The sequence below is a fragment of the Patagioenas fasciata genome, chromosome 9 (assembly GCF_037038585.1).
Source record: "Patagioenas fasciata isolate bPatFas1 chromosome 9, bPatFas1.hap1, whole genome shotgun sequence".
NCBI classification, from domain to species: domain Eukaryota; kingdom Metazoa; phylum Chordata; class Aves; order Columbiformes; family Columbidae; genus Patagioenas; species Patagioenas fasciata.
In genome coordinates, this window is record NC_092528.1 from 27004722 (window position 1) to 27025852 (window position 21131).

Below are 21131 nucleotides of genomic sequence, written 5' to 3' on the forward strand. Positions count from 1 at the left end.
GGAATGAATAAAGATATTTGTGGCAGATCAGATGTTAAGAAAGGCTTGTCACATGGAACAGTCCCTGCAGGAGAACTGTGGACAATACTGAGGATGCTCTTACCTGCAGAAAACAGAAAAAGGCTTCTCTGTTCACAAAGTTTCCATCCTTGTCTGGGAAATCGCCAGGGTTGAAGTGTCAAGGACTCTTCCGCTGCTCTTGATCATACGAAACAGAAAATACATTGGGGGAAATTCAGCTGTCCTACTGAAAGACAAAAAGAACATTAAAAGATCTTCATCACGGAGTCAAAAACTAATGACATAAGTTGCCCAGATATCAATTGCTCTCTTGAAATTGCCCAGTGCAAGCGCCAACTAATTATTACGGGGTGAGAAACAGGGTCACCCTGTGGTATCTCCTACAGAATAGCATATTTAGAAATTATTAGGCACTCTGAAAAATTGATTTTGGAGCACCAGAAGATGCAGTAATTACAGTAATCAGAAACTGGGAGGAAAAAAAACCTCTCACACACACAACACCCACAAAAAAACACCAAACACTGAACTGAAGGTTTCCCACTGATCCACGACCTCTGACTTCGGCCTTGGTATTCTCAAAGACACCTTCTCCAAAAGCTACACAGGTCCCATCCTTTGGGAAGACCCCCTACATGTGGCTGGATATGGATTTAAAGCATTTTGCTGATACAAATTGATTGTGTATACAGACACTGTTCTTCCAGAATTTTTGTGGGTTTTATGTTTAGCTCGTACCAGTTTAAAAGAAGCCTAGGGTCATTACACTAGTACAATTGTACTGATCTAATCCTGAAATCCTGTATAGAAAAGTGGTAAAAGTGATATTTGTGCGAAAGGAGATGGCAACTGAGCACCAGATTATTCATATTATAGAATTTACATCAGCCTATTCACAGTGAAGAGTTCCTCACGAGTTGTTCAAACTCAGCTTTGGGCAGTTTTGCAGCCTGGGACAAAATATAAAGACTGTGCTGCTATAACGCATAATTTTACGTAGAATGGCATTTGTGTGTGGCCGGATCATTCAGCCCTTAAATTCACTTCCACAGGCTGGACCAATGACAGCATCCAACTCTTCTTGGACTCATTCTGCAGAATAAAAGGACTAATAATGAGGATTCAATAAGGCAGCTGATGTGTAGACTCTATGCAGAAGCTCAAAACTCTCAAGAGACCTTACACTGCAGGATCAGGGCAGCTGAGTCAGCTGCATTTTGCCTTATTACCCTGCTGTGAGCAAGGACAGTGACACAGATAAGTGCAGATACACACACACATTTCTCACCTTGTACTTCCAGCTACACCATCACAGAGATCCCAGCAGAAAGTGATGAGCCTGCTATGACGAGATCTGTGATCATCTGCACCATGATGTTCTCACTGAATGCAGAGAGTGGGTCATCCTTCGCCTGCAGATGAGAGACGTACAATGAGATTTCAGACTGTTTTAATAGCATAGCAAATTCCCAGCAGCAGAGCTTTTTTCATTGCACAGTCCATACTGAGTTAATGAAGCTGGTAATACAGCAGCCATGTACCTCTGTTGAAGAAATAATCTTGCTGACTGAGGAAGACAGCGTACAACAAGCTTCCTTTCAGCCCCAGGTGGAACATTACTGCCTCTGTGGTGACTGCCAAGGAACATCCTCAATACCTTCACAAAGTACTTTACTTTTGAGGTTGAATTCGAAGAAAGAAAGAGATCAACAGACTTTTAGGAGAAGAAGGAACTAGCTCCTCCAAGTGTGTTAATGCCACCAGCAACCTCATTAACACAGTTGCTTAAGTGCCTCAACAGTGGCAGGAAAATGTCGTAGAGCTGCACGTGAAAATACAAGCCCAAGTGGCACCATGACATCTCAGCTTCCTTGTGTATTTAGAGCCTGAATGTTCACAGCTGAACCATGCCGAACCAGATGTGTCACTTGTCTGACTATAGGAAAAAGACCACTTAATTTTTAAAAAATTATCTTGGACAGAAGAAGTGTGTGAAGACTGACTATTACCATACAGTTACTTTCTAGATTACCTGCTCTCCACAAATAACTTTCAGATTTGGAGGATTTAAATGCCTTTGAGTACATTTTTATTATGTTTTCTAAGTGAAGCCTTTCCCAAATGACCTCTTCCCTCCTAAATCTGAAGTCAACACTTGGCTGTAGTTCTCAAAACCACAACCACGTTGGCTTGTCATGTTTTTTCTGGATGGTTGTTGCTGCCAAATCTGAGACAGGAAACCAGAGCTGTTACAAACCCTTCAAGGCACAAGCTGAGAGGAAAACCTGATTCTGGTGCCAGGGCAAACCTGATGCTGATTAAGATAGTTATTACAGGAGGTTCCATGTGCCTGTAGACAAAGCAAGCCAGGAATGTTTGCAGAGGGATCATTATTGAGAAAGAAGGGGACAGAAGTGAGTGCTGGTTTTAGCAGAGTTCAGAGTTTAATCAGGAGCTCTTCTTCCTTTCTGTGTGTTGCTGAAGAGCAACTGTTTCACACCATGGCTCACTGAGGAACGCTGCTGGGATTTGATATGGTTACAGGGAATGGATCAGTCCTTGCTCACCCAAGGCCAGGAGATGCCGTGGAATTCTGCCGTGGCCTGGGAGCCTCTCAGCAGCTCCTGACACATGACAGGCTGTGTAGAGAAGTGATGTCCAAAGAGCACATCAACAGTCATATAATTGATGGAAGAAAGGAGTGGGACAGAGAGATCTATGCCTGCAAACAGAGAAAGCTGCATCAGTAACTTCTTTTATAGGCTATGACCCTCTGTTACACTGAGCTCCCATCCAGCCTGCTCTTGATGTTGCGTGGGATTACATAAATAGCTGAGCCCGCAGGAACTGAGATGCAGGAGTCTAACTGGGAGATTGTTCTTCAGGCACGTTTATAATGAGTGAGCAAAAGATTCCATCTGATAGAAAAGTGAATAATCAGCACAATTTAGGAGTCTCATCTGTCACTTTCTCCCATAAATGGTTAACGTGAAAGCAGTGAGTCAGGTGCGATGTTCCATCCAGGAGTAAAATGAATAGTGAAACAATCAGCTGTGTAAACCTGCTGTTGAACCTACTGCAGAAATTGCAACTTCCAGTAGAAAAAGGAGGGTTGGAAAGAAGGAGAATGAGCCCATCTCATGCTCACATACAGACCTATGTTTCACCTCTTTCTCTGGCAAAGACCTCAGTCCAGCAGCAAGCTTCCTCCTGGATCGGGCTTCCAGGCTTTTCTGCCCTAGTCCGAGGTTTCTCAAGAGTCATCAGGCTGAACCGTCTCTGCTGCTCCCAGGTGTGCTTGTTGGCAAAGATGATGCCTGCAACAAACTGGAGAATTATGGGACTGGAATCTCCATAAGCAGGGCTGGTGAAATCATAGAGGTTCCAAGATCTACCACTTCAGAGGATCCCTGACATTATTAAGGTAGGGAATGAGAGATTTTTTGCTGTTTTTTCACAACCGCTTGATCCCTTTTGTGGGAAATCAGTTCCATGTCTGCATTTCCTTTTCTGCTTTTTTACCTAGAACCATGCACTCAACATAGAGGCAGCTGGGTCCTGCTGCCTGATATTTTTACAATTTTACACATTTAATCACAAAAGTTTCTTGAGATAGCTTGTTAACATGCCCAGTAATTAAGAATTACCTAGGTTATGCAAGTATATGAATGGGATCCACATTAGTTTTATGTGCTGAATGTATATTTGGGGTCCAACATTTGAGAAGGACAGGCAGTACGGTATTCATCTTGGTGCCAAGAGCAGCTCATCTTGAAAAGAGGCATTGAGAACAGATGCAGTCATTGTACTAATCCCTGTTTTCTGAACAGCTTGTTCTGCTAAAAATATTTCAGTACACACAACAGAAAGTATCACAGGGGCCTTCCACAATGTTCCTAATGAAGGGTCCACAGGTCCCTCACAAAATTCTTCTGCATGCCCGATCAAGGCATCCTTCACTGCTTAAAATCCATTTAGCACAATCACTGGTGTTTCCCGTAGCCTGGGTGTGTATGTATTTCCATACAAGCTGACCACCTGGAGAGACAATGAGACACATGATGGCATAAAGATATGAGAGACTGGCAGAGAGGCTGTATCTCCCTTCCACATCCTGGTGTTTCTCATAGGCCAGAGATCAAAGACCATTTATATTGTGTAAAGGCTGTTTACCATCCCTTGGCATTGCCCAAGGAAGGGATGGGAGAAATTACATCCTGCTGAAAGAGGTTAGAATCATGTTCCACTATTAAAATCTTAAAAGGCTTTCACTGCTACTAATGCAGTGCAGTATTATTTATGGCTGTTATTATTCATGTATCTGCAGTATATATAGCCATCAGTGCAACAACTGTGTCACGTTACCCAGAAATACTCCAACATAATTTTATTTGTTTGCATTGTCCCACCAGAGGTGATTGATAGATACTGCAAAATCGTAAATATTGCTTTTATTATCTTTCCATGTTTATTTGTTTTCCAATCATACAGCTTTTTCAGTGTATCAGTACTTAAAAAAGGAACAGCCTTCATCGTTAAAGTAGAAATTATAGTTGTAATTAACACGTGCAGCCATTAGATGGTAATGTTTCCTCACCATTGCACTGAGCAGTGTGCTTGCAAAGTCCGGCAAAGTGAGGTAGTTAAGCCAAACTTTTCAGACATAACCATTGATCTGGAGTGTCTCATCCGAGATGTGTTGAGGCTCATGAACTGCATGGAGAGTACTCAGCTTCTGCTGATCCTGACTGCCACTGGTATTTGGGCTCTCAATCAATTTCTGCAAATCAGGTCTCTGGCACTTATGACCTAGAGACCACGTATGAATTCTTCAACCGTTGGTGGCTGAAAAAGACCTAATTGCAGAGGGAGGGAAGATGAGATAGTGTTACCTTGCTCAAAGATTTGGGATTTCGGATAGAAACAACATCAACTAGCCAGTGATTGTATGGGATAGGAGGTAAGGATTTCTGAACATCTGTTTCATATATTTTAAAGAACGAAGCAGAGGACTGAGTAAAGATCATGCCTGCACAGGTTTCTGGTGTTACATGCATCTGTAACACCAAACCATTATATTGTTACATATATTTGTATATGTAACACCAAACTGAACTCACACATGTTGCTCAGGAACATCTATAGGACTGTATCTCTCTGGAGGTGGGTGCAGGCCTTCCCCTTTATAATTGTTGGAAACAAATATGTAGCCAGGGATTCTGAAATATGCTGACCGTACTGAAAACACATGCAGATATGATCAAGCACCTAGTTGCTGCCACTTGCTTTGAACAATCAATGTTTTCTGTAGGGGAGAGTCATTTGAAGAATGGTTTTCACAGCAGTTGGAGTCCAGACTTTTACTTTGATATCCCAAGTAAGGTGGAGAGGGAAGAAGAAACAAGTGCTTGAATCCCTAAATTGGATCCCATCAAGTACTCAAAGGAACTGGAGGTCCTGAGCTTATGTTTTCTTCTGTATGCGCAGGAAAACAGGAGTTTCAATGTGTCTTGTCTCACATGCCTCCCAGGCTTAGTGACTCTCCTTTTTACCAATATTGCTGCATTTCCTCGGGCAGCTGGAAATGGAGTCATGGCATGAAACCTTCCTGGCTCATCCTCCAGTGGCACAAGAAGAAATGGGAGGGTCCTGTGAATCTCTAGATAAGATGCCCTTGGACAGCACAGGCAAATGAACCGTGTGTAGTCCCATATGAATACAGCTGGGCTGCAATTGAGTGTGTCCCTTGATCTGGGCACAGAGTGAGCAGGAAGGATGGAGCAGACGAACCAGGGTGGGCCACTTTTCAGCTGTCACAGTGAGAGCAAGGCTGGTACCCTGGTCTAGACATTAGATTAGGCTTTAAAGATCTGGTTCAATTCCCTGCGGTGCTATGAATCTCCTCTGTGATTCTGGGCAAGCTGCTCCATGGAGTTTCATGTTATAACCAGTCTAAAATCTACCTATAACCAATATGCCTTGAAAACAAATAGTTCCATGCCCTCATTTTCCCTTTCACCAGGGTCAGATCTAGCAAACACAGAGCTACAAAGTGAGTGGATTCATTTGGCTGATCTAGTGGAAAGCCTTTCATTTTCAGTTGCAGGAATAGTTTTCTGCTGGCTCAGCAGTCTGAACAGACTCACCTGCTGGCCGCTGTCCCACTAAGCAGAGTGAGAACGTGGTGAAGGACAAAGGAGGCAGGACCAGCCCTTTTGGCAGACTCACCCATCATTTTTGCTGCAGCACAAATCTCTATCTGTATCCTCTCTGCTTCAGAGTCCCTCCTACTTGAGCTCCTGGAGCTGTTGCTGTCACAAATACATTCCCGATTAACCACTCCAGTGACAGAAGACAGAGAACTGTACAGAAATTATATTACACAGTCTAGTGATTGTTTTCTTCTAATGCACTAAAACATTCTCAGTTAATGATCTAATAAGATTTTAGAGGTAGTAAGTGTATGGATGGCTCAGGGATGGGAAGACATGATAATGGGAGAACTTTATGGAAGACTGAAAACAAATCTAATAAATTTGATATTCTTCAGAAACATTGTGAAAGACAACAAAACATTGCGAAACACTTCAAGAGACCATGCAAAAGAGCTCAGGAATTGCCAGCCCTGTTATGTCCCCCAAATCAAACCTTTCTCTGAGAAATTTGTTTAGTTTTGTCCGTCTTCAGCATCAGGAACTTGAAGGGCTTTCAGAGTGTCTGCCACTGCTGGGAAGAGGCTGTGCTGCGGGAGGACAGTGGTGGCCTGTAAGGGACAAAACATTTTGGTCCCATGTTGCAGCTGGATGTTATGGATGGGTGTTTTCCTTCTTATTGAATGTGCAAGTGACTGCATGGCTGTCTCATCAGGACTTGCCCTTGGCACCCGGCTGTGCTCAGCAGCATGGTTGCAGGGAAACTGCACCCTCTACTGTCACTATGAATTTCCAGTTGGATGCAGTTTTCCAAGTTTTTACATTTCCACTTTGTGCTGACCTTGATGCATTCTCTGAGAAATCACAATCCAAGTGGTTTTGCATGTGATCTCATTAGTCTCCCCGCTTCTCTGGGTTAAGTCAAAATATGGAGCGGTGCCCAGCGCAAAGTGGCTGTCGCAGTTTCCATTCCTGCCAAAAAGAGCTTGTGAAGAACCCAGACCAGGTTGTCTTCATCAAATTGCACATTGCCTTTAATCTTCAGGCAAGAGAGGGGTGGGTTTAGAGTACAGCAGACTTTACAACATGTGCAGTCATTAACTCCAGCTGACTTCAGCAAACAATGGTTTGCAGAATCTCTGATTTTCCAAAGCAACGTGAAGAGCAGTAGGCGATAGTTATAATATCTCATAAGTCTCCTGTCTGTATCCTGTCTTGTTGGCAGTGTTAAGGAGTGTTTTGCATGACGGCAAAAGATCAAGCTGAAAGTTGTTCAATGGCAGATGTTTCTTTCAGAGATCTGCTGAATTGAGAACACTCCATGGGATTTTCTTATTTCAGTGAAGACTTAAGGGCAAGTTTATGGAGTCCAACTCCTCCACCACTGTCCTCCTGCACCATCCTGCAGGAACAGAGTCCTGTGGTGTCCCTTGAAGCTGCAGCTGTTGAGTGCTAATGTGTGACAGCACGGGTTATCCCCAGGTTTCCAGCACTGATCTGTTGACACTGAACAATACTGGAACAGGGGAAACTTCTTGAGTCTTAACTGATCTGTCTATAACATATAACTTATAACACATAACATATAACATATAACATACAACATACAACATACAACATATGTTATATAACATATAATACATAACACATAACATATGACATATAACTGTAACAAACACCCGGAAGTAAACTAAATCATCCTTATACAGTCCTATTCTCAAAAGGGTGCCCTTGCTTTATTCTGCAGTGTGTTTCTCTTCCACTGAAGATTTAACTTCAGAGTGAATTTTGCAGGTACATCAATGGTATTTTTCACACATTGTAACTCAACTGTCTCCAAATCTCCCTAAATCTGTTCTTTCCTGCCACTGCAATTTGCTGTTCCTTTAATCTAATTCAGCTGCAAACACTATTAATGTGGCATTTCACAGTCATAAAAATAAAGAAGATATTGAAGATAAAGGCGAAGAAGTGGGCAGATAATGACGTTTACAACATAAGGATTTTATGGGCAGGGATTTCCTCATCTTGGGTTACCCACAAATCCAAGCTCAAGGCTGCCCTGACCACATGGCCTTGAATGCAGATCTCACATCTGATTATACATTTCTGCTTAATGATACATTAAAGGAAGTGTGTGTAACCCCAATTCAATTAGCATGTTATCTCTTTTTTATTCCTAACCAGAAATTTCATTCTAGCACCCAAGAAAATCTGATTTGCTGTTCACAATGCATTTTTCTCACCTGAAGACATCTGGCAAATGAATACATTGAACTTTGAGAAGAGCCAGCAGCAAGACTTTTAATCAAAGGCAAATGAATAACATTAAGTGCATTTTGGCTCATATTCCAGGATTACAAGTTGCTTGGATGAGCATCTTTTTCTAATCTCCCAATTTACATCTCATCAGGCTCTCTGTCAGGGCACTGTCTGAAAGTAACAGCAAATTGTTCAAATGAAAAATATAAGATTGTTGACCGTTCAAACTGAACATAAATATTGAACTTTTAAAATTCCGATTAAATGACAGAAAACTTAAGCACAGCCATGCTGTGTCAGGTGAAAGTTCAGTTGGTCTCCTGTTCCATCTCTAATAGCACATGGTAGAAATGCCTTAGGAAAGTTGGTAATAACAGGACAAATCAGAAATCCTGTATTGGTATTAAACAGCCCCAAATAAATTTTTCTGCTGAAAATGTATCCACTTGCTCTTTGAACAGAAATAAATGTTTAGTGCAACATCCTGTGATGCGCACAGCTTTCCAACACGGCATGTGCGGTGAATCCCCTCTGGTTCTTGTGAGCGATCTCCCTTTTTGTTGCGTTTGGCACCTGCCAGCCCTTCCACGGGAGAGACAGCAAACATTTCTTCTTCTGTCACTTCCTGTCTGTTCAGGGTTTCCTAGACCTCCTCAGAAGTACAGAAACAGTGTCTCCAAATGTGCAATGCTGGTGCAATGGACAATATTTTTCAAAATGTAACCACATATATGTCAGGTTACCCCACTACACCCTTCTGATTCACTGTTTCATGCACTGCAACATCAACAGGGACAATTTCGCCCGAGCCTTTGACACAAAGAAAAAATTAGCAGAGGGACTTGGTATCGGACAACTTGGCCCTGTGTTCTTTAACTGTAACCTTAGCAGAGCTGAGCACAATATAATGTTAAGCAGCTCTCTGCCCTCATACTCACGAACATTAAATACTTCAGGCTTTCTGGGTTTACGTACTCTGCTGTCCTGAAATATAAAATAAAGCAGCCACCTCTGCAGTTCTGTGACATGAACTCACTTTTCACCAAAGGCATCACAATGCTTTGAAAAGTAGTGCACCCAGCTGAGCATCTTTCCCTGGAATAAACGTCTTCAACAGTTTTACCACAACTCAGAGACTTGAAGCTGTAGTTGACACAGGTTATTAAAACAAAACAACAGCAGCAAAAAGTGAGGTGCCCCAAACAGCAAAGCAACACAAAACATACAGCTTCCAGAAAAGTCATTTGCAAGAGAAAGCTTAAAGGGCATAAGCACATGGAGAAGAAACATACATTTAAAGGGATGTAGGTGTATGTACCAATGTTTGCAAAATAGAAAGAAGGTTTTAAAGTAGGTGAAGACTTGGAGACAAGAGGCTGAGAAGGTTGTCATAATGTACAACAGTGAACAAACAAGCTAATGAATAAAGATTGCAAGACTAAAAGGTTGCAAGATCAATATGTCCCCCACCCTGTGTTTGTAAACAATTCATACATTCAGAATGAGGACATCCAGGAGTTTACAATGTGTATTCTACTAAACCAGCCTTAAGAAAAAACCCAAGCAAACAACAAATCCAAACTACACAAAACAAACAAAACTGCAAAAAATCCCAAAAAACAAACCATACACAACTCAAGATACAAGCACTGACCTATAACTCCAATGTACTTTATACAATATTAAAAATAAGTAATGGTTTCACTTCATCAGTTCACACTCCATCAAGTGTCTCAGGGTACTTCATAATTATTAACTGCGGTTTAGATGTGTCAAGGCAAAGATAACCCTACTCATAAAGGCAAGAAATTACACTACACTATAGGATTATTTATATTTAAAATGTGTAATGGAATAGACTTGCCAATCAGACAAGTATTAATACCCCTAAATTTACATGGTAGGAATTTAAATGCCAAATATGACAGGCAGAATCAGCACGGCTCAATAACATATTCTAATCACTACACTCAACTAGTAGCGATACATTATCCCGCATTAGTACGAGTGGAGCTTTATCAACCCACATTACCCACCTCCACCTTATACTTCCCATTGTAAATCCTTTGCACTCAGGTACTTACAGCTCCCCAGAGTCTTTAATTACAGTGTGGCAAACCGAAGTCAAGCAACAGGAGGTAGAAACCAAGGGAAGACTGAAGCAGAAGCAGTGACATGGGTGTTACAGAGGGACAGGGTGGCTCATGGCCACAAGAAGACAACATGTCCTCTGACCCAACCTGAAACCGTGACTGGCAGTTCAGAGTCTTCAATTACACCATCGTTCCTTTTTCTCAGGCAGGGCTATTTTCTGTAACATTTTCAGATTTGAGAGTTTGACTTGGCAACCTACATAAACCTCCAAAACCACTTTGGAAAGAGATGTAGGTGATGTTTCTGTATTTGATTTTATATATCTTAAGTGAAAAAGAAATCAAGCAGTAGAACAGAGGCTTAATAACCCTCGGTCACACACACGCTCCTAAATCTCCAGCATGGGGGCAGGGACAGCAACCTTTAGAAGCACTGCACTAACTGCATTAAGCTGCTAAGAGAGGACATTTGTTTTGCTAAAGTAGCAATGTGACAATTAGCCCTGTATAAACTGCAGTGGCCAGAAATCTGACTCATGCCTTTCTCCCCATTCAGGGAAGCTTTTTCTTCTTACTTCCAAGGAGAGCTCAATGATGGGGACTTGCACTGCGAGGTGCTAATATGAAGAGAACAGGGGGACTGAGGGTAAGAAATTGGCAAGAAATTCCTTTCTCAATTGATTTTACAGCCTGGACTGTGCCACAACAAGCCCTGTTCAGCTGCCCTCCCAGCATTTGCCTTGTTGCTGGTTCATCGTTGCTTTTCCACCAGTTCCCCAAGGGAGGGACACGTCTAATCAATGCCCCTCCACATGTATCCAGATCTCCTATGGAAGAAGGCCCTTGGACAACACTGCTTATGGCTTTGCCATTCAGCACCTGCCATCAGGAAATAACTTCCAACACCTATAGCAACGCTGCTAGTGTGACATTCAAGAAATATGGCAAGCCTGCTCCACAGCTTTCAGCATTTGACAATTACTTATGGCTTAAAGCATAGGTTGGGTGGTAGCCAGTGATACTATATAACAAATTAATATGCAAGAGATTAGCAGCTGATACTGGCAAAGAAAATGCAGTCCCTCAGACAGAAGTTTCTCAGTCGATTGCACATGAAGTAACTGCGGTACATGGACACATCCCCAAACTTAAGCAAAAATACCCCACAAACATAATTGATTTTTATTTATTTTTTCAATTATTATGTTATTGCTTGTGCATTATGGTAGCAGTGTCCAGGAAGGTCCTTTTTCCCCAAAAAGTTTTCCATGGGTGTTGAGTTAAAAGGGACTGAGAAACATTTGAGGTCAACACTGTTGCTCCTCCTGCAGATATGCTGGAAGAAATTTTATTGCTTGCACTGATACTGCTGAGAGAGGCACCAGAGTTTTTCATATAAACCAGAAAAGCCATCTTCTACTGCAGGAAACAATATGTATCGCCCTAAAAATCCATCACTTTTATGTATTGTTCCTGTCAGCTCCGCTGCAGCCACCAGTTCCATGTGGCAGGTGGAGCGAGGATTTACAGCACAGAGTGGAGATGTTGAACATGCACGGGACAGCATAAGGTTGCAGTTCTGGACCTGGGGCCGGGGGAGAAAAGAAGCGCCCTTGGAGACTGAAGAACTATTGTACAATTGGAGAAAAGTACGGAGCAGGAAAAGCAACTTCTTCCAGGCTTATTTGCTTCAGGAAAGACTTTGCTTCAGAACGTCTTGTAAATCATTTCGTCAAGTGGAAAATCCACTTGGCCTGCAAAGATTCTCAGGATATGTACTTGAAAGATCAGCTGCTCCTCCTCAGAACTTCTGTGATGCCTTCAAACACATTTCTCAGATGTTGTCCTTTTGCCTCAGGAATTTGCCCTCACTTTCATTTTTCTTGCTTTTCACCCCGCTCCTTCCTGGCAGAACAGCCACACACACAAAGCAGCTCTTTGCTGCCATAAGAAACAACACGGATAAGCACATAAAAGGACAGCTGAATATGTCCAGACAGTTTCTGCATCAAAGTCATATCTCCCTTTCCATTTGCTGTGACTTTCCAGAAACAGGCACAGCTCTTCTAAGTGATGTGGCCACAATTGTATGACACATTTGCAACTGCTTTTAATGAATTCATGGTTTTCCCCCAGAGATCCTTGTTCAGTTTATGGATGTAAAAGAGAGAACTGCACAGCCAAAGAGAACTGGAATTGCAGACAGATAGTGCAAACACTAGATGTTGAAAAAATTGCCTTATATTCAGGAAAATCTCATCTAGAAACGGAAACAACAATGAAACTGCTTTTATTAACAAAATTGACTTCTAACGGTTCAAAACAATGGTCTAAATAGTTTTAAAAGCCCTTCCAGAGAGTCCTCTGCTGCCCTCTGCCTGGCTCCTTGGAGGATGCCCGGCTGAGATGCTCAAATTGGATAACGTGGTGCTGCAGAATTCACACTTGATCTACGTTGAAATAACCAGCGCCATCTCTAGTAGCTGTTGACGTTCTTCTCGAGCAGGTTGAAGGCTGCACAGACACAACCTCCCTTGACTACAGCCTCAGACCAAATACATGCATTAGGACTAGACACCTAAAGACGGAACTCCTGCAAATGTGTCCTTTTCTGCCGTGACTCAGGCCAATGCCACAAGAGAGTCAGAGTCAGAGAACAGCAAGCCTGAAATCCTGTGCATCTCTGCCTGCAGTCTCATAATTCAATAGCAGTCTTAAAACTTGTAAAGGCAATTAAAAGTGCGGTAATGGTCAGTGTTTCTGTATGATGTTGATTGCTGTCCGTGAGTGCTGAAGCTAATAATACCCTCAGTATTAGAGGAGGGTGGTGGTTGTGATATTTGTCCCTGCCTAAAACTACTGAAAAGTAGGTTAACGGAAGCCTTACATGACAAACTAGAGTCATCTATAGCTCATGGTTGCCAATCCAAGATGAATTTACAAGGCAGGGCCTATGCTCATGTGACTGCATCACTGGAATAAACATTTTTAAAGTATTAAAAAAGTTATTTCAGAAAGAGTATCATACAAAACAGTACGAAAAGTTCCATTTTCTCTGCAATGCTCCTTAAAATGCATTCTTTGTAGGATATCATCATACCACCAGCTGACCCCAAAATATACTTGTATTATTAGCTTGTCCCTTGTCTTATCTGCTGTATCTCAGAAACTATTCAGGGAAAGGGCTGCAATTTTATTGTTGTTATTCCTTTAACATTAGAATTTCACACTGCGGGAACTCAAATAAATAGTTCCCAGAGTGCTGGCTAAAAATACCACAGGCTGAGATTTCTTCACAGATATTAGGACAAGTTTATAAGCTTTTCACTAAAAAAAAAATCCGCCAAACTTAGCTGGAATATTATTTTAAATTAATCCAGTCCACTGAGATTTTTTTCAGGCTGATGGTCTCAATGGATAAATATAGTCTCAAATAACCTCTCTCAGAAATTTGTTAATGAAAGCTTCCTATCTTTCCCACTAAATATTTATTCAAGAAAGTCTGAAGGAGGTGTTTTAGCTCAGGACCTCAAATTTGAGTTTGACTACTTGGGCTTTAGAGGCATTTTGAGACACTGCAAAACTAAAATATATTTTTCTGTTGCAACTTACTGCTCTGTGGGAACCATGATGATAAAGAAAAGAGTTCCAGAGAAACTCCCCAGAGAAAACTGTCACTCCAGGGAAAAGGAAGGCAGGAGGAACGAGAGATGTTGGAATAGGGTCATCCTCCCCTCTCCAGCTATCTGACATTAAAACTGATAAGAAGTATCCATGCTATGACAGCCTTTGTGCTTTCACAAAGGTAATAAATCCAAATAAAATCATCCTGCCTTTAAGTTTCTGCGAACCATGACAAGTCTGGGAATGCCTGTTTCTCACCTTGCTGCAGGCACCAGTTTGGCATCTGGTGGCATCAAGACCATAGCCAGGCTTGGTGTTTATGTTAACTATCACGGTCCTTGATTAAATATTTGATAGTACCACATGCAGGACAGAATCCCTATCAGTGTATCTCTCTAGTTTGACATGGTACTATTCATACATGTTTCCTGAGTTTTCCATTGAGTTTTGCACGTGTTCAGATACCCCACATTTCCCTGGACTTCCTGTGATGGTGTCAAAGCCACATTAAAGAGCAGTAAATTACATTAATGGCTTCTCTCCGGAAAACAGACCTCCAGCTATGTCATCAAACAAAACTAAGTAACTTTGACATGATTTGGCAAGTACTGACTCTTTCTGTTTTCCTCCCAGTGCTTATAACTTGATTATTTTTCCAGAATGTTCTGAGAAGTACAATCAGGCTGACTGATTTATAACACTGCAACTCCTCTTACCTTCTGAAGACAAGCAAATGTTTTGACCTTTTCCCATCCTCCACAGGTTCTCACAGATAATTGCTAATAGCTCTGAGGTTGATACTGTTCCCTAAGTGCCCTGGGATGAATCAGCCCAGCCAATTTGAAAACATCACATTTATCTAGTTATTTTCTAACCTCTTCTTCCTAATCTAGACAGAAATCTTCCATGAACATTGAGTGGTGTTAAATGTATTGGCCTCTGGATCACCATTGCCATTTTCATCCACAACCAAAGCCAAAAAAGGCATTAAATTGTCCATCTGCCAGAGAGCCTGCCTGATGTACTGCAGTTCTGAGGAAAACAGCATTTTCCTTGGTCCTCATTATACTACTGAAATACAGAACGTTTATACTTTATTACTTATATTCGCTTTGTGTATAAACTTTAAGGGTAAGCGGAGCAAATATGCCAGGTAACACATTTAGAAGTTCTAGATGTCACTGGCAAACTCTTCAAGAAACGAGATAGTACAGAAACATTCACTTCAGGCTGTTGTTCTGACACTGTGCAGGCACTGGAATATGTTTGCTAAGGCTCAAGAAACAAGGGCAAAAATCGTGTCCTTACTAACGTGGGAATTTGAGTTAAATATCTCCACCTTACTCTATTTCTTGTCATTCTCTTATTCTTTTATAGGAGCTACATTTCTTGCCCTGTTAAAGGGAGATGCTTCTCACAGGTGGGAAAGGTCCATTTTTTTTGCTGCAGATGCAGCACAAGGATTTAAATTTTGAAGTGTGATCTAAAAGGTGTGAGACACTGACCTACGCACTGATGCGGTGACCCAGGAGAACAACCGCCCTTTCAATGGGGCCTGCTGCCGAGAAATCAGACACCAAAATACAACCAGCTTCACAGGCTAAAAGCAACTGACCTCAGCCATCACAGAGAAAGCAGAAAAGGTGTCGATTTGGGAGCAGCAAGCTGAGCTGTGCACTGACACTAATAGGCTGGTTAGCACCTGTGATAGACGACAGAAAGGGTGTCAGTCCCACTGTCCCCAAATCAGAGCATGAGCAAGCTGTGAAAATCAGTGTAGAAGCACTAAAGAAGAGCAGGGAGAGGAATGAAGGATACAGTGGAGGTGTCCAAGACAGCCCTTTCCCTTAAGAGCAGCAGCCCTGGGGCGACACAGCTCTGCAGCCTGATGGAGGAGGCACCACTCTGCCAAGGCCAAGAGAGGCGTCATGGCACCTGGGCTCCGCTCAGAGCTGCTCCCAGCTTTGTTGGCCTTCTGTAGCAACATCATCCAGACTTTGAAGGGCTTTTAAGCTGAAAAAGACCAGGCTTTATTAGAACACAAACTTAAGTGCGTAACTTTTAAAATAGGTCAGGTGAGAACAGAAAGGCGAAGGCTCTGAACAGCGTACTTGTGCTGTCTCCCTGCTGCCACACCTCGTGCACTGGGCTCTCTGCTCCCAAGCATCTCTGCACAAAGGAATTACAAGTCACTAATGAGCAATTCCTGTCACATATAGACATTAGCACAACCATGCGCAAATAACCTACCTACATGTGAGGTACAGTTTTCCTCTGGAGCACCCTAAGTGTCTCCTCTTGAGCATCCGGACAGGTGATGATTGCCACTGGTTTGGATCCAGGCAACTCATCCTGCTCCAGCTGCACGTGTCCCTTCTGGGCAGGCTTCCTATTTGTGAGCTTCCCTTTTGGAAGGGTATCTGGGGAAGCATGTGGCCATCAGCAGTGACAGCATCACGCAGCAATAGCGTTAATGCTTGGAATGCTGCTGATGTTTCCAACATCATGTTTAAGAAGCAATGACAGCTCCAGTGTTCCCAAATAACAGCGTTTTCTGCTTTGCCTTATCTGTCCGTGCACACATGCAAATTCACAGAGACTTTGACATCAGTTTTTAGCAGGGCACACAGTTTTCTGTCAAATAAAATGTCATGATGTGATCTTCCATATTTCACTAGTGCTATTCTGCCATTTAATTTAATAACAGCTAAATATCAAGTGCTTACTATTTTGATGCAGCGCTCCATCCACTGTTGAATTAGAAATAATGAGACAGGTCTAAATTTGTGATTCATGGTAAACTGTTTAAACTAATCGCAATCACACACCAGTTGACACCTAGTGATAACTGATTTAACAGGTAATCATCTGTTTATTTGACCTATCCCTTCTCACAGAAATAGGAATATTAATGAAGGACAAGTTCACTTACACTTTACAAGTCTTTTCCAGACAATACAAATTAATATTCGCCACAGGAACCAAGTTTTTCCTTTTCTGCTATTATAGGCTCTTTCACTGAATTTGACCAGTACTTTGTGTATAGGACAAGCCTTTGTAGCTTCAGGTATACCACTGAACTTCTGAGGTGATTAAAAACTATCTACAGTGTTTTCCATGCATATTTTTCAATGTGCCATCAGCTGTAATTCCAGCAGGCTCCTCAACCCAAACTGCTCCTTGGTGGAGCTCCTTGCACCTGCTGTAGCAAACACCCAGGGCTGATGTTGACAGGAATTGACCCACAGCTATAAATAGTTGCTCTGTTAGAAACGACTTTCCAAGAATTAACTTGGCACAGTTTTAAATATTAAAAGTCTCTACCCTAAGAGAAATTGTCTCTCTGTATCTTCACTCTGACCAGGTTACAGCCAGCACCTTTTCTCTACTGAACTCAAACCAAGTGTCCTCTGGCAGATGTAAATATTCTGCTGCATCAAATCTAGAAATTCTCAGTGAACTCTAAGTCATCCATAAATAAAACTGGTTGATAATTTTTCCTTCATATCTTTTATTAGTAACCATCAACAAAAAGTTGCCTAAATTGTTACGAGTGATGACATCAATACAAAGAGGCAGAATTTTCCAGGTATGTTTTTCCAAACTCCATTGCTTTTGAAAACAGGATAACTCAGAGATAGTGAATTAATTCTTGAAGTCTGCCAGTCAATCTTGTAATTTACTCACTAGCGTACCAGATTTAAATCTGCCAGGCCCAACAGCAATTGCATGGTGCCTTTATGGCTGAGAATGATGGTTTGCTCCAGAACAAATGAACTGTTATAAAAAAAAAAAACAAAATCCCCTTCACAAGCAGATAGCAGGATCTGACCAGAATTACCTACTGTAGACAAAAGGTGGCTTTTGGAGCAGAAATTCGTATCCAGGACAAAATAATGTTGTATGGTCTCACGACATACATTCACAAAAGTAAATAAGATTGCTTAGTAGATGGTCTGTAACGTACTGCACGTGTCCACGCTAGCGTGGAATGGCACAAATCCTGTATGGGTGGGGCTGCAGCGTGCCCCCCAAAATAGGCTCTGTGTTGATCTTTGTCACTCCCTCGGGGAGCTGGAAGGTGAATGCACGCAGCAGGCTGGCAAAGAAAATAAAAAGCTCGGTCCTTGCTAGATGTTCCCCCAAACACACACGGTGCCCTGCAGAACAAAGAGGGGAAGGGCAGTGAGTTAGATTGACCTCAAAAGCGATCAGATTCATCCTCATGCAAAGCAAAGGTTTTCTTGATAAGTCCAGAATTTCTTTAGGACTTAATGCAATCTGTGACATAAACTTAATGTATTTCTTCCTTTAAAGAATCCTATCTGCAACTATAGATAACTGTGCAGCCCTTCTGCTCTGAGCTTTGCTTCATTTACCTCAAAAGCCCCCATCTTCATTTAAAGGAATTTTTTCACTCATGTAAATGAACATTAAGGACTTGCTCTTCCTGGGAGATGTCAAGCTCCAGTTTTGTATGCAGAAAGCATCAGCACAGCTGCTTGCAAGTACTTTCTAAATGTATGTCTGGCGTCAAAATGTATTCCCCAAGTCAATAACCATAGTCATTAGCAGAGAATTTCTTTCCAAAAATAGGGCAAGTTAGATGTACAGATTTGTCAGGACATCTCTGATTTTCCATGTTATTATCTGTTCAGTAGAACAAATGTTTATAGTTGGATAGGGAAATGTTACTGATATTAATCATGTTGATTTTATATCTGTTTTTCTAAAATAAGTTTAAAATAAATGACCAATAGGTTTTTAACAAACATCTAATTCTACAGTCCAAATCCAAACCACAACTGTTTGTGCTGTCAGTCCATTTACCTATTGAGAATGGTAAAAAGGCTTCTTGGTTCACAAAGTTTCCATCCTTATCCAAGAAGTGACCAGGGTTGAACTGTCGAGGTGTCTCCCAGTGATCTGGGTCATACAAAGATGAAGCGATATTTGGTAGAACGATGGTGCCCTGCAAGGAGAAAAGCACTAACTCAGATCTGGCTGCCAATCCTCCCCCAGCAGCCAGAACCAGCCAGGCGAGACCAGTGCCAGTTTATTTTCGGAGTTTTATGCAGGTAGGTTCCTTTCCCCAGTAGGAACTGCAAGGAACACAAAGTCTTTTTGTTTCAGAATGTGGCAGTGGAAGTGGCTGTGTCACTAGAAACTAATGACTTTATTTGCACTAAACCTATTTTTACTTCTAATATTAGAAGTTTCTGTGATTCGGTCTCTGATGAAGGCTAGTTGCTTCATGATTTTCCCTGGATCTTTTGCAGGCTTCCTGCAGGCAAAATATCTGGCAGAAATCTTTCCGATGGCTTATCAGCACAAATCAATCACAGCACCCTTTAATATCAGTCTCTGAGGTTTTGTCTTCAATTGGTTTGTAGAAACACTTGCTAAAAGCTGCTGATAACCCTTTCCCAAGAGCTGTGTCACTAAGCTCAGCCTGGCAGATGGTTTCTTGTCCTCCTTTCCATTCAGACTATGATTCAGAGGTATCCAACCCTGCTGCTGTTGAGAACAAGATCCTGGCACAAATAGACTTAATGCACACCTTGCTCTACTGATACAGGAGAGGTCTGTAGTGACGGAGAAACCAGGTCTGTACCTTTTTGAGGGGAAAGCCGAGCAATGTAGTGTCCCTCACGCACACCCTTGGCATGCCAACTGAGATGATGTTGCTGAAGCGCTGAATCTCATGAATCACAGCGTTTGTGTAGGGCAGTTCTCTCCGATCCTCGTAGCAGATTAACTGGGAAGGACCCAGCACGGCATCCAGCTCCTTCTGCACTTTCTCTGTGGAGAAATAGTCGCAATTTCAGGTGGAAAAATATATGAAATATTTTTACCAATTCCATTTTCAAAGACAGCAACAAAATTATTGTAAAAAATGTAAGTAACTTTTATAAAAGAAATAAAAGTAGCAGGGTGTCCTGACAGCTTAAACATGTGGGAGCTCTACCTCTGGGTCTGAAATTCCTTGACTGTAGATTAAGAAAAGTGATTTGTTGCTCAAAAACTTAAAACTCTTAAAGAGTTGCTTTACTAACTCTTAAATGCAAGAGATAACTGATTTATCTTTGTATTTTCTTTTGGTTAGATGCCTCAGGCACCTACAGCCAGTTAGAACCACTAAGCTCAGAGCTCTCTGGAATTTAAGCCAGATGAATCTGGCCTTTAAAAAGCCTAATTCCTATTAAAAGGAAATGGTCCTATATGGAACATGATGGAACTGCAAAACAGCGTAACATTTTCACTGGGTGTCAACACAGGTAAAAGTATCAATGGGTAGCAAAAGAAGCCACCAATTAAATGAGGACAAATATACTGATGTCAGTTCTTTATGAGAGTCTAGACGCGATGTATGACTCAGAAGGATCATTCCGCACACACCCTGCTTTCCCAAGTCTGTGCAAGGTATAATATTTAGATAAAGAAAATTATTTAGGTCAGTCAGCGCTTTCATAACCTTAATTATAATAGGTGATAATTACCATGCAATAACGCAAGATTAAGTAGACCTTCTTGTCTGATAGCTACAAGGTGAGTAATTTTTTCTTATCTTCATCTCCTTCCTTAATTTTAAATCCGGTTCTCCTCCGGGTATTTGCACACATTCTGATATCTAACAGTGGGATTTCTGTAATCCAGCATAAGAGATCATTCTTTCTTTGGTTTTCATTTCATGCTCTATGAAAGTGACTGATGGTTATTTAAAAGCTAGACTTAAAAATAAACTTCTTAAATATACATAGATCTAACAGATGAGCCATCAAATTCTCCTCTGGACTGGAGTAATTTCTGTTGCAAGAAGCTCAAATACAGCCTGTGACTGCTGTAAGAGCTTGCACATGGATATTCCGGATCTACTGGTGCTCCCTAGCACAGATCTACCAGTACAAAAAGGTCCATGTGCCTCCAGCCATACACTGGTATCTAGGAAAAATCTCTGATCCATGAAAATGTTATGACT

General features: G+C 41.7%; 1 pseudogene; it reads right to left on the reverse strand.

The window, feature by feature from the left end:
* Window positions 1–1322: 1322 nt before the first annotated feature.
* LOC136105096 (cytochrome P450 2J4-like) overlaps window positions 1323–21131 on the reverse strand; it is a 29557-nt pseudogene continuing 9748 nt past the window's right edge.